This window comes from Leopardus geoffroyi, chromosome D3 (genome assembly GCF_018350155.1).
Source record: "Leopardus geoffroyi isolate Oge1 chromosome D3, O.geoffroyi_Oge1_pat1.0, whole genome shotgun sequence".
In the NCBI taxonomy this organism is placed as follows: Eukaryota; Metazoa; Chordata; class Mammalia; order Carnivora; family Felidae; genus Leopardus; species Leopardus geoffroyi.
The window spans coordinates 1,567,227-1,581,602 of NC_059339.1; positions in this window are offsets into that span (position 1 = coordinate 1,567,227).

Here is a 14,376-nt window from a genome sequence, read left to right on the forward strand (position 1 = left end):
GTAAGAGCGAGGTTTCTGGCGGCCAGGGAGCGGTGTAGCCCCGGGAGAGCGGCGGCAGGCAGACCTGTGACCTTCGAGAAGCGCAGCCTCTGCCAGAGCCACAGGCCAGCAGGACAGAGGCAGGAGAAATGCCCCAACTTCCCTCTCCTCCTGTCCTCCAGTCTCCTCAGACTCCCTCAGCTGGCTGAGCCATCCAGAAGGTGAGGAACTGCGTTCAGGCAGACTTGGGACCGGCCTCCCTGGACAGATCAGGGCAGGAAGGGTGACGAGTGGAACGTGAGGGGCGCCCAGAGAACAGCCAGCTCAGCACCCGTCCTCGTGGTCCTTGACCAACAAATGCCCTTGACCTCCGGCATTTGGAGTTCTGTTTCTTTTTTTTTTTTTTTTTCTTTAATGTTTATTTATTTTAGAGAGAGAGAGTATGAGCAGGGGAGGGACAGAGAGAGAGGAAGACACAGAATCCGAAGCAGGGTCCAGACTCCTAGCTGTCGGCACAGAGCCCGAGGCGGGGCTCGAAGCCACGAACCGTGAGCTCGTGACCTGAGCCAAAGGCAGACGCTTACCCGACTGAGCCACCCAGGTGCCCCTGGAATTGTGTTGCTGTCACCCTGTCACCTGAAACCAGTTCTGACTATTTGGTCTATTTCCATGACTCTCTGTGGGGCCACATTCTGATCACGGACCGTACCTAGCTAGCCCAGCTAGCCCAGGGCCTGGTACACGGTACGTGCTACTAACATTCACTGAACGGCTGCTTGGATGGACAGTGAAATCTAATGTAGATGCTACGGGGAAAACTAGTCTGATGGATACTCCCTGCCCCGGTGGTATCACTTTCCTGCTCCTTAGGTGAGAAAAGCTTCCTTCACGTGCTGCTGTCACAGGGCTGGGGAGACGTCGGGCCATAGTCACAGAGCCTCTCCGTTGCACAGACCGCTGCCCAGCAGGGCACCGAGCTCTTAGCGGTTCTTCGGTTACTATGTTAGGGAAAAGAACAGAGGGTGTGAGTGACTGCTTCCGTGTCGACGGGAAGCCACGTGCGCCTCCTACAGAAGTGCCACCCACACTAGGACTTCAGGAGGGCAGCCGCGTCACGACAGGAGCGTCGGACACGGTGGCGCCTCGTTCCCCGGCCCCACTCATCCCTAACCAGACTAGGTGTGTAGGTCTGAGCCAGCCTCAGGCCTGGACACCAGCCACCTGTTTGCGCGGTGGACAGATCCACCCGTTGGAAAACAGGCTCAGCCTGGCTGTGCTCCTGGAGCTGCGGTACGTGGCACCGTGCCTTTCGGAGAAGCGCGGCTGGGGCCGGAAGAGGACGGACGCATCTGTTCGGTTTCAGGGTAAAAGCTGGGAGAAACGCCGAGTTCACGACAGGTGGCCCTGGTTCCCCAGGGGAGTTACGGTTATCGGGAAGGAGTATTGATGGCTCTGATGGCGTCTGGAGTGTGTGTCGTCACGGTGTCTGGAGAGCCTCGACCAGTCCTCCCAGGCAGCTCCTCTGCCAGAGTGACCGTTTGCTGTGGAAACTTCTCCACACCTGGATGGCCTGTGACCCAGGCTCCCCTCCCCCTCCCCCACCGCCACATCGGGACAGTAATGCCCTGGGCCCAGTTCCCTCTAACTCATGCTTTTTGCATTAGGAAGGATGCCTCTCTTGCAGAGAAACGATTTATCCCCAGCATGTTTTAGCGGGAACCTGCCCGGCACGCTCTTCCTTTTGCACGCGAAGCAAGATGGTTTGAGCTCGGCTCAGGACCGATTCCAAGGGCCGCTGAGTGCCAGGCATCTCTCTGTGAGGACATGTGGTCAACCTGGCAGTGCTCCTCAAGCCACAGGTCTTCGGGCTGTTGTCCTCTGGACTGTGAGCTGGCCCAGGCAGGGGGCTGTGGGTAAGAGACACAGGGAGACGTAGAGGCCGTGCCTGGAGGACTTTGGAGCGTATCATGCCAGGCCCCTCCGGGTGCGAGAGACAGAAAACCCAGGGCAGACTGGCCTAGAGAAAGTAGGAGATTTACCGACTCATCTGACTGAACAGAATCCAGGACTTCAAAAAGTTAGATTCATGGACAGTTTTCTCTGTCCATTTTATGGCTTCATCTTTGTATTGGTTTATATAATGCCAGCTGCTCCCTGAAGGTGGCTGCTGTGCTAGTTAAGAATAGTCCCTGTGTTTATGTAAAGGCACCCAGTGTATTAGTTTATATGGTGACAGTCCCTGTGTTTATACAGCAATTCCTGTATCAGTTTATAAAGGCAGTCCCTGCGGTAGTCTATCTAACAGTCCCTCTATGAGTTTATCTAACGCCACTCTCTGCATAAGTTTATGTAATGATAGCCCCCTCACCCCCCCTCCCCCACACCATACTAACTTACATAAACGCAACCCCTGTCTTACTTTACATAACGGGGCACCCGGGCAGATGGCCACCCCACCTCTAGGCCACCTGCCCAGGTTCAGATCCCACAGTATAGAGGCTCCCTCTGGGACCGGCCACGCAGCTCCCGGGGCTCTGCTTGGATGGACGTGAGTCCTAGGCATACTCTGAGCCAATCACGAGAGTCCAAGAACCAGGCTCCAATTGGCCAAGCCAGGCAGCAGGTCCGAGGTGGTCCCCATCAGGGACTCTTACCAGAGAGGGCTGGGCACTGGGCAGTCGCAGGACGGGACACCGGACACTGGCTTTTCGCACCCTCTCTCCTGGCTGGCTGAGCTCCTGTCCTGGGAAAGCAGGAGCTCACAGAGAAGCTCAGACCCCGGCCTGATCCCCTGACGAGGACACAGCAGAGCTGCTTGTCCCCCAGGCTGCCTGGACCCCTGGCTGAGACCCCCGTAGGGAGAAACCTGTACAGAAGGGACTGCGTGCAGGTCAGGGCTCAGCCCCATGGCGAACTGGGGTCTCGGACACCGGTGGTCGCTGGGCACGAGGATTCCCGGGGAGGGGCGCCCTCAAGCAGGCGCTCACGTCGTGGACTCGGTGTGGTCCACCGTGTACATCGGCGCGGTCCCGGAGCTGGCACTGCCTGGGCCCACCCCGCTCTGCCTCAGGATCCCCATAGCTGTTGCCCGAGGCCAGGGCCCGCGGGAGTCCCGTCCAGCAAGGCCGAGGTCCCCACCGTGCGTCCCAACAAGGCCTCAGCGGGTCTCTCTGTGACTGACACTCCAGGCCCAGGGTCTTCAGGGAAAAGGCCGGGCGTCAAGTGTGGGCTGGTGGGAGGCCGGGGACTCCCTGGGGGCCCTGCACCCCGCATCTGTGGGCACGGCCCGGCCACGGGCTCATGCGGCCTCCTGCCAGCGCTGTCTGAGCTCCGGTGGAGCCCGGGGCTCGGGAGGACGTGGGGCTTGGGAGGAGGAGCTGCCGGGGCTGTGGACGCCGTCGGCGGGGACGGGAGGACGTGCACCCTGCGGCACCCCTAGATGGCGGCCACAGACATGCGGCTCTGGATGTGATGTGCAACCTGGGAAGGTAACAGGTGGTGATCCTCCGACGTGCGGCTCAGGGACATTGACCTGCGGATACAATGGACCGTCGAACGTGGGGACCCGGGACGTGAGGTGGGCTGCGGGGCTCTGAGAAAGCACGTGGACAGGGTGACACAGAGGTGTGACGTGCAGCCCAGCAGAGGACATTGGACGGCTGATACTGGCCATGAGGTGCGCGACCTGTGGACACAACAGATGGCATCAGAGGTGGGGATCCAGGACAGGACATGCGACCTGCGGTTCTAGCACGTGACATGCCCCGCGCTGCTGTGACAGGTGACGTCACAAGTGGGGATACAGGACATGACCTGTGCCAGGCGGCTCTGCAGGCAACGCCAGACGTGTGGCTCCGGGACGTGAAATGCATGATACAACAGATGACGTCAGACCTGAGGCTCTAGAACAGGACTTGGGACGTGCGGCTCTGGCAGATGACATCGACGGGCTGATACAGGAGGAGACATGCGCCCTGCGCCTGTGACGGATGACGTCACACGTGGGGATCTGAGACCTGACGTGCCAGACGTGCTGATATCACAGATGGGGACACCATGGGGATCCCGGACGTGACGTGCGCCCCGCGGCTCTGATGACCACGACGTCGGAGAGCGGCACCCCGAGCCGCGTCCCCGCAGGATGCCCATCCAGCCCGAGCGGCCGGGAGGTCCCCGCGCGGAGCCCCCTTCCCGTCCCGGGCCGAACTCCTCCTCAGCAGCCGGTCCGCAGGGTCCTCCCCGCGCCAGCACCGCCCCGGGGCAGGTGTTCCCCGCCACCCGCCACCTCCCCCCCCTCAGAGCGGGTCTCCGGGCGGCAGGTCCAGACCCGGTTCGGCCGGTGGGCCCGTGTCAGACGGACCGGGGGACGGGGCGGCGGACCCGGGGGAGGCGGTGCCCGCACCCTTCCTCTGCCTGAGCACACGTCCTCCGACGGAGCCCGAGGGCCATCGCCAGGCCCCAGAGGAGGGGCCCCGGCGTGCCCGGGGCGACGTGGTCCCCGCCGGTGTCATCTGCCAGCCGCCGCCGCGGGGAGGCCCGCGTGTGCCAGGGAGGCAGATGGTTCTCTCCTCTGCCTAACGTGCCTCCTGGCAGCTGGGCCAGCTCAGGGGCAGGAGCAGCAGGTGTTTTCCTGCCCTGCACTTCAGCCGGGAGCAAGCCCCGCCCCCGCCCCGCCCCCTCCCCCCCCCCCCCCCCCCCCCCCCCCCCGGGGAGGTGCTGCCTCCTGCCCTCCCCCCAGCTGGACCGCCCAGCGCGGGGCTGCCTGGGCCGGAGCCGGAGCCACAGAGCAGAGGTCCAGTGGCTGGGAGAGAAGGGCTGGCTTCCTCCACCCCGAGGACCGGCCCCGTGTCCCAGGAGGGAGCGGCGGTGCCCGCGGCCCGTGATCCAGGCACGGAGCCCGACGGAAGGGAGGTGAGGTGGAGTCAGCGGTCGAAGTGAGAGGCCTGCCCGAGTCTCAGACGCCTGTCCCTGCATCTCAGGCTGCAGCCCCGAGGGTTCGGGCCCCTTCCCCAGTTGGGGCCTCTGACAGCCCCCTTGAGGCCCCCCCCAGGTGAGGCCCCCTAAGTGTGGACCGCCCCCCCTAGTTATGGACCCCTGGGTGAGGATCCCTCCGTGTGGACCCCCCCAGATACGGACCCCAGGTAAGGTTCCCCCAGATGTGGGCTCCCAGGTGAGGCCCCTTGAGAAGCCCCTACAGGTGAGGGCCCAGAGAGCTGCCTTCGGGGGTCTGAGCTCATGGACTTGACGGGGACCAGGCCTGGCCACGCACGGGGTCTTCTGGGAGGGAGGCCCACGCGTCCCCTGCACTCACCCTCAGGCTGGTCTCTGGGAACGGGGCTGTGCATCTCTAGACAGGGGGGTTGGCACCAGCAGTCGGGACGCCTGGGTCCCCACGGTTCCCTGGCCTCTGTGCCCCCTGGGGAACTCAGGGCGGGTTCCGTGCATCGCCCACACCTGCCTGAGTCCCCAGGTGAGTGGCTTTGCAGCAAATGCCCGAGCGTGGGTGGGAGGGAGGGAGCCCTGCCAGGGGCGGCCCTGCGCCCTGCTGGGTGTCACCTGCAGCTCAGCCCAGGGATGAAGGGCAGGTGTGTTTGCTGTGCTCCGTGGCCTTAACTGCAGGTGTGAGCAGCAGCAGCAGGAGGAGGAGGAGGAGGAGGAGGAGGAGGAGGGTGTGTGTCAGGAAGGAGTAAGGAGCTCCTCTGTAGGGAGAGGCTCCGGGTTTCCAGAATGTGGAGCCGGCGTCCTGCCTCGGGGCCCAGCCCTCGACTGGATCACAAGGGGACCTGCGTCCTAGACCTCAGGCCGCGGGGCCGCGTTCGGGGGCAGCAGAGCCCGGCTCCAGGGCGAGGACGTCGGCCTTGCGTGATGAACGTGGGTGCAGGTTAGAAGCCGCGCCCGGGCAGAAAGCAAGCGGGCCGTGCGGCAGGACCCCCCGAGCCCCAACGGTTCCCTCTGAGCCGTCACGTGGAGCCCCGGCTGGTGCCTGTGTGGGCGCTGGGGGGTTTGCTCTGCCCCTGAGGCTGCAGGAGGGAAGGGTCTGTGGGGAGCAGGGGTCCTGGGCACCTGCCTGCTCTGGGACCTGAGGGGCTGTGGGGGCGGCTGGGAGCAGGGGTGACTGGGGGCAGGGGCCCCGCCGGAGAAGACCCGACTCAGGAGAGCAGGAGGTGGGGGTGCAGGATGGAGCGGTGCTGTCTGCGGGGCTGGGCCAGCAGGGAGGTGTTTCCCACCGTCCCGTGGGAGGCTGCCCGACGGGTGGTGAGCCCCCCGTCACCGGGAGGATTCGAGCACACATGGGTGATTGGGGCTCTCCTGGCCCCGGGCTCTGAGACAGGAGCCCTGAGGGGGTGGCTAGCTGGAACGTCCCGTCTGTGGAGAGGAGCCCTGGTCGGGGATGACCCGGCCTGGAAGGCACTGGCAGGAGGCAGGACTGGGAGAAGTCTGGCCCCCAGCCCACGGTGGGGTCCCTCGGGAGGGGTCTTCCTGTGGGACAGCTGAGGATGTGCTGACTGAGTCACCCCCTCCCTGAGCAGTTGTGTTTGGTGAACTGATAGGGAGGCTCGTTTCTGATTCAGGACCTGGTCCCCCCCAGCCCCCCTGTCCCTCGGTCACAGGTGGGGGAAGGGGAAGGAGGAAGTCAGGGAGTCCTGTCCCCGTGGCAGCCCCCCTTGCCATGGCTCCTGTGTCAGGCCAGGGTCCTGGGGAAAGGTACCTTGGAGGGGCAGGAGCTCAGGAGGAGCAAGTGTGGTGGGTATGGTGGTGGCTGCATTTGCATTTCAAATCCGTTTTAAACTAGGAGAGAGGAGGCTGAGTCTCAGAGCCCTCACAGGCTTTATTTGGTTAGCAATTAGTAAGAGGGCAATTTGGGGCCATTTACATGAATTCAAGCTTAAAAATGAGTCATTATTTTAAAATATTTATTAAAAAAATTTTTAACGCTTATTTTTGAGACAGAAAGAGACAGAGCATGAATGGGGGGAGGGCCAGAGAGAGAGGGAGACACAGAATCTGAAACAGGCTCCAGGCTCCGAGCTGTCAGCACAGCCCGACGTGGGGCTCAAAATCACAGACCGCGAGATCACGACCTGAGCCGAAGTCGGATGCTCAACCGACTGAGCCACCCAGGCGCCCCTAAAATAGTTTGTTTTGGGTGCCTGGCTGGCGTAGTTGGTGGAGCATGGCATTCTCGATCTCGGGGTGGTGAGTTCAAGCCCCAAGTTGGCGTGGGGCCTGCTTAAAGCCTGTGTCAGAGCAGTCTGTGCAACAGCAGGTCACTTGTGCAAATAAGCATTTATGAATCCATGTGTAATAACCAACTCTGTAAACTTAGCTTAGAACAACTATCATTAAAAAAAGGAAACCATTTAATTTTTTTAGGGTAGCAGTAGGTCCACAGCAGAATTGAGAGGCAGCTAAAGATCCCCATGTCTCCCTGCCCCGTGCACACCCCCACCCCCCCTGCCCCGTGCACACCCTCCCCCACCCCCCCTGCCGTTATCAGCCTCCTCTGCCGGCTGAGCCATCCAGTACTTCTCAGCCTACAACGACAGCTCATCACGGAGGCCACGGTTTGCCCTGGGGTTTGCTCCCGGCGGTGGACGTTCCGTGGGCTTGCTGTTGGACAAGGGCATAATAGAATGTATCCACCACGACGGGGCCGCACACAGTATCCTCACTCCCGTAAGAATCCCCTGTTCATCCTCACCGAGCCCTGGCAACACCGATCCTTTGCTGTCTCCTTGGTTTTGCCTTGTCCAGATGCCATACCATTGGAATCATGCAGCCCGTGGCCTTTCCAGGGCGGCTGCTCTCTTAGTGATACGCGTCCAAGGTTCCTCCGCGTCTCTTCGGGGCTTGACGGCTCACTTCCTTTTCTTTCCCAGCCTTACCGAGTTATAATCGGCATTGTGTGAGTTTAAGGTGAATGTGTGTTGATGCGGAACTTTGATGGAGGTGTCAGCTTTTGCATTACGTTCACATAATTAGCATTATTTGTGGTGAGAACAGTCAAGATTTACTCTCTCCCAGCTTGCAAGTTTCCTCTACAGTATTAACTATAATTGCCACGCTGTACCTCAGATCCCCAGAATTTCCCTTCTAACTGGAAGTCTGGCCCTTTGACCAACTTCTCCCTACTTCCCCCAGCCCCCGAGCCCCTGATAACCACCATTCTTTCTCTGAGTTCACTCTGCCTCTGAGTTATTTTTTGTTTGTAAGATTCCACATATGAGTGAGATCATACAGTATTTGTTTTTCTCTGACCTTTTTTTTTTTTAGCTTAATGCCCTCAGGGCCCATCCATGTTGTTGAAAATGGCAGCATTTTCTTTTTTTCTTGAGGCTGAACTCCATTGTCCACACATCTTTGTCCACTCACCCGCCCGTGGACACTTAGGCTGTTAACGTGTCTTGACTGTTGTGAATAATGCCTCAGTGAACGTGGGAGTGCAGACACTTCTCTGAGACCGTGTTTCATTCCCTCTGGAAATACACCCAGAAGTGGACCGTTGGACCATAGGGTAGTTCAGTTGTTAACGTTCCGAGGAGGCCCCATGCTGTTTTCCATGGCAACCCTAGCGATTCCATTTCCCACCAGCAGTGCACCAAGGCTCCCTTCTCTCCGCATCCTCACCGACATTTGTTATCTCCACTGGTTTTGACGATGACCATCCTAACAGGTGTGAGGTGATGTCTCGTTGTGGGTTTGACTTGCATTTCCCTGATGCTGCGTGATGCTGAGCATCTTTTCACGTACCTGCTGGCCATCTGGATGTTTTCTTTGGAGAAAACATTTATTCACTTCTTTTGCCCATTTTTAAATTGACTGTTTTGGCTTTGAGTTGTAGGAGTTCTTTATATATATTAACATCCCCTTATCAGATACCTGATTCATGAATGTTTTTTTTTTCATTCTGTAGGTTGTCTTTGATTTTGTGGATTTTCATTTGCTGCACATAGCTTTTCAGTTTGTTGTAATGCCACTTATTAATTTTCACTTTTGTTGCTTGTGATTTTGGTGTCCTAGACAAAGCATCATTACCAAGACCAATGTCAGGGTGCTTCTTCACTGTGTTCCCTTCTGTCGTAGACTCTGGGTCTGGAGTTCTCTCTTGTCCAGCAAGAGAGTGGACGCAGGATTGAAATGTGAGAGAGGCTAATGTCCGGGAGGAGACAAGAGACTTGAGACAAGAGACTTAAAGGTCCTTGCTCCATTTTTATTAGGTTCAGAAGCCTTACAAGCGTAATGGACGTGCACAGAGAGACAATGAAACCATGAATGGTAACTCATAGATACGAGGCAAAGAGGGTTTTGAAGGCATGCGGTCTTAGGGGTTTGGGTCAATACAAAACAAAGTCTGGTGCTGGGCAGATGGTTGTTTACAGCAGGCATGAGGCACCACATCTGTTTATCTTAGCTAGCTTGGGGGATGAGAGGGAGATGCTACCTCAGGGTCAACAAGTCGCCTTTCTGTCGCTAATTAGCTCCTCTCTGGGCAACTTCATACTGTAGAGGTCTAAAGTCCTATTTACCTGTTTACCTATTTTGGTCCTTCCTTCCTGTGAAAGCAGCTTTCTGCTGTTGTACTCAGTTGGGAAGCATTTCCGCCCTGCATACCTAATCTTGTTTACCTCATCTTGGAGGTTTTCATCCTGAGATTTCTTATTCCTATACCTTTGTCCTATACTGGCAGCCTTTGCCCTGTTTACCTAATCTTGGACGCATACATCCTGTGGCTTTCTACTTCTTTATGCCTTATTGACCCATTGGTGCAAGCTCAGGGGATCCCTAAGCCTGTTCCCCACACCCTTCCGGAAGGTTTCCGTGGTTTCAGGTATCTGCATCACTAATCAGCTTCACATCATTTGGTGGATGGTGTAAGCTAGGGGTCCAGTTTTGTTCTTGTTCACGAGGCTAGACAGCTTTCCCAACACGGTTGATTGAGGAGACCAGCCTCTTCCCATTGAGTAATCTTGGTTCTTCTGTCAAATATGAGTTGACTGTATATGCAAGGGTGTATTTCGGTGCTCTCTGTTCCATTCCATTATTGGTCGGTGTGTTTAATTTTAGATCAGTGCCATGTTGTTTTAATCACTACAGCTTTGTATTTTAACTTGAAATCAGGAAGTGTGATGCCTTCAGGTCTGTTCTTTTCTCAGGATTGTCTTGACTCTTAAGGGTCTTTTGTGCTTCCATATGTTTACGGATTTTTTTTTTTCTATTTATGTGAAAAATGACATTCAAATTTTGATAGGGATGGCCTTCTAGATGGCTTTGTGTCGTATGGCCATTTTAACAACAGTAATTTTTCTGATCCACGAACATAGAACATCTTTCCATTTGTGTCTTTTTCAGTTTCCTCCTGGGTCTTACAGTTTTCATTGTGCAGAACTTTCACCTCCTTGGCTAAATTTATTCCTAAATATTTTCTTGGTTTTGGTGCCATTGTGAATGGGATACTTCTCTTTATTTGCTTTTTGGATATTTCATTGGTAGTGTCTAGAAACACAGCTGATTTCTGTGGGTTGATTTTGTATCTGGAAACTTAATTCACTGGTTAGTTCTAATTTTTTTTGTTGGAGTCCTTCAGATCTTCTGTGTTTCAGAGCATATCGTCTATAAAGACAATTTTACTTCTTTTCCAATTTGGATGCCTTTTCCTTGCCAGACTGCTCTGGTTGAGAGTTCCAGTGCTGGGTTGAACAGGAGTGTGAGAGTGGGCATCCTGTCCTGACGGTAGAGGAAAAGCTTTAACCTTCACTATTGAGTATGATGTTCACCGTGGGCTTGTCGTAGGTCACCTGTATTATGTTGAGGTATGTTCTGTACCCAGTTTGTTGAGGGATTTTATCATGAAAGGATATTGTATTGTGCCAAATATGTTTTCTGCATCTGTTGATATGATTGTATGATTTTTATCTTCATTCTTTTAACGTGCAGCTTCAGGTTTATTGGTTTGTGTATGTTGAACCCATCCTGGCATCCCAGGGATGAATCATAGTATATCATTATGTCTGATCCTTTTAGTTGTGCTGATGGATTCAGTTTGCTAATATTTTGTTGAGACTTTTTGCATCTGTGTTTATCAGGAATATTGGTCTGTAGTTTTCTTTCCTTGTATTATCCTTACTTGCCTTTAGCCAGGTAATGCTGGCCTTGTAAAATGAGTTTGGGAGTGTTTTCTCCTCTTGAAGTTTTTGCAAGAATTTGAGAAAGACTGGTGTTGATTTCTCTTCAAATGTTTGGTAGGATTCACCAGGAAAGTCATCTGGTCCTGGGCTTTTCTGTGTTGATAGGTTTTTGGTCACTGATTAAATCTCTTCTTATTGGTCTGTTACTGTTTTTTAATTTATTTTGACTCAATCTTGGTAGGTTGTGTGTATCTAGGAATTTGTCCATACTTCTAGGTTATCTAGTTTGGTGGTTTCCAATTATTCGTAGCTGTCTCTTAGGATCCTTTTTATTATTGAGGTATCTATCGTAATGTCTCTCCATTTCTGGTTTTGAGTCTTAGCATCACTAAATATTTGTCAATTTTGTTTATCTTCGTTAATTTTCATTGTCGGGGGGGACAAAAACAAGGGCTGTCTTAGGCCGCCATGGTGACATACCTTCAAACTCATTTCTTTTTATCACCGAACAATATTCCATTTTCTGTATGTTCCACAGTTTACCTGTTCACTTGCTGAAGAACATCTTTGTTGCTTCTAAGGCGAGGCAGTTATGACTAAAGATGCTATAAATGTGTGCAGGTTTTGTGTGGACATAAATTTTCAACTCCAGTGGGTAGATACCAGCGGGCTTGCTGGACTTAGGCCAAGACTATGCTTAGTTTTTTTAGAAACCACCAAACTGTCTTCTGGAGTGGTTGCGCCATTTTGCATCCCTGCCAGCCATGCGCAAGAGTTCTGGCTTCGCCATGTCCTCTCCAGAAATTGGTGTTGTCTGTGATCTGGGCTTTCTGGACTTGGGCTGTTCTGCAGGTGCCTAGTGATATGTGTTTGTTTGCTTTCCTCTGACGGGTGATGTGGGGCATTTTTTTAAATGCTTATTTGCCATCAGTGTCTCCTTTGGTGAGGTGTCTCTTCTAGTCAGTGACCCATTTTTTCATTGGGTTGTTTGTGACCGTTGAGTTTCAAGAAGTCTTTGTATATGTATCTTGGTGACAAAATCCCGTGTCAGGGGTGGTTTTCCTTCCCCATGTGACAGTGTTCTTCATGGAACAAAAGTTTGAAAACTTAATTCCAGCTTATCAGTTATTTCCTTCACTGCTGGAAAGTCCTCACCTTGCCCAAGGTCACCTGCATTTTCTCCTGAGTTTCTTCTAGAAACTTTATAGAGTTTTGCACCTCAGGCCTGTGATCCTTTTTGAGTCAGTCTTCATGAGACGTGTGAGGTCTGCATCAGGCTCGTTCATTTTCCTAGGAGGACGTCCGGGTGTTCCAGCACATTTGTTGCCAGAACTGCCCTTGCTCCAATGCTTGCTTTCCTTCCTGTGTCAGAGGCGGGCTGGCGGTGTTCATGTGGGTCTACTGCTGGGTCCTCTTCTGTCCTATTGATGTGTGTGTGTTCTCCCCAACGCCACACGGTGTGAGTACTGGAGTGTTTCAGTGCATCTCCAAGTTAGGTAGGCAGTCCTCCCCTCCTCCCCTCCTCTTCGTCCTCACCCCTCCTCCTCCTCCTCCCTCTCCCTGCTGTGACTCCAGGCCATCTTTAACGCACACCATTGTTGCTGGATTTCCCCCTCTGCCTCTTGCCCATGAGAAGCCATCCACTGGCACAGGTAAGACACCACCGACCAGTGGACCAACAAGAGGAGGGAGGGAGGAGGAGGAAGGAGGAAAGAAGGAGGAGGAAGGAGGAGGGAGGAGGGAGAGAATGGCGGGAGCGGCCTCTGAAAGGAAGAAGTGACACACATAACTCCCTCCCACACTTGGCCACAGCAGGGTCGCTGGGGCGCGCCTGAGTCCGGCAGGGTTGGGACCCATAACCCTGTCCCAAGGAGGAGATGCCGATAAAAACAGTGGGACCCGTCCCAGTCCCTTTCCTAAAAGAGAGCGTCCCTGATCGTCTCCGGGAATGATCCGTCTGTCTTCCTTCTGAAGTTTACGTCACAAATCCCAAGTGCACGACGCAGCAGATTTTCACAGTGAGCACCGGGTGTGACCTGCGCTCGGTGAGAAACGAGGCCGCCCGCGGACAGGACCCCGCGGCCTTTCCTCCGGCATCGGCAGGTGCGGAGGCCCCGCAGAAACACCTGCCCCGTGTGTCTGGCAACAGTAGCCGGAAGCAGTGGGCTGGAAACGTCCCAGGGCCTTCGAACGAGCGGGGCGGCGCTTCTGCAGGAGAAGGGGCCGGGTCTGGGCCGGGTGGGCTCCAGCGACAGGGGCGCCGGGACTCTTCCCACGGGCCCTCGTTGCTGGTGACTCGGGCTGTGTCTGCATCGCTTCACGTCTGCCCTTGTTCCCGAGGAGTCCGTTCCAGAAAAGCCGCTTAGAACCTCAGGGGGGGGTGGTGCTCAGTGTCCCCGCGTGGGCACTTCCACGGGCACCAGGAGCGGCCAGTCGCGAGCCCCTCTGTCAGACTGAGCAGATGCACATTCGCCTGCTCTCCCCCATGGATTCTGGGTGGTTTCTGTGGCACGTGCTCCTGCCCGGCTTGGGGTCCTTCACCTCCGTCCCCACAGCCCCTCGCCGAGGCTCCTGCTGGGGGGAGACACAGCCTCGCGTGAAGGCCCATGTGATGCTGGAAGCAGAAGAGCGGCTTCAGGGCCATCTGCACGCGGTCTCGGGGGGAACAGAGCGCCATGTCCCCAGATTCCTAATGCCGCATGGCCTTGCGTCTCTGCAGTGGGGCGGCCCCAGGCCTCTTTGGGCCGCAGGACAAGCCTGGAGTCCGACGGCGGTGGGGAACTCAGACACCGCGTGATCGGAGCCTGGAAAGAAAACCCCAGCCGGATGCGGCCCGTCGAGCAGGTGAGTTGAGCCGAGTGAGTGCGTCTACTTAGTTCCTCTGAACAGATCGGACTCCGCGGCCTCGAGAAGCAGAAACTGGCAGCCGGGACTGTGGGCGGGCAGGGGGCCACCGGGGGGGCCGCGGGGGGACAGCTGTGTGGGTGGGGGAGGTGGCCTGGGAAGGGAGACCCGAGGTCCCATGTTCACAGCAGCGCGGTCTCACATGTGGGAAACCCTGAAGTCTCCGACGGGAAACCACCGTCAGCGCTGACAGACTCAGGAAGGCGGCAGGACACAAATCAACAGGCAGAAGTCACTCACGTTTCAGATTAAGGAAACAATTCCTTTTAAGATGGCGTCAAAAAGAGTAAGACATTTAGAAACAAGTTAGGCCAACGAGACAGGAGACTTGTTCACAGGAACTACACCGTGTTACTGAACGACCATG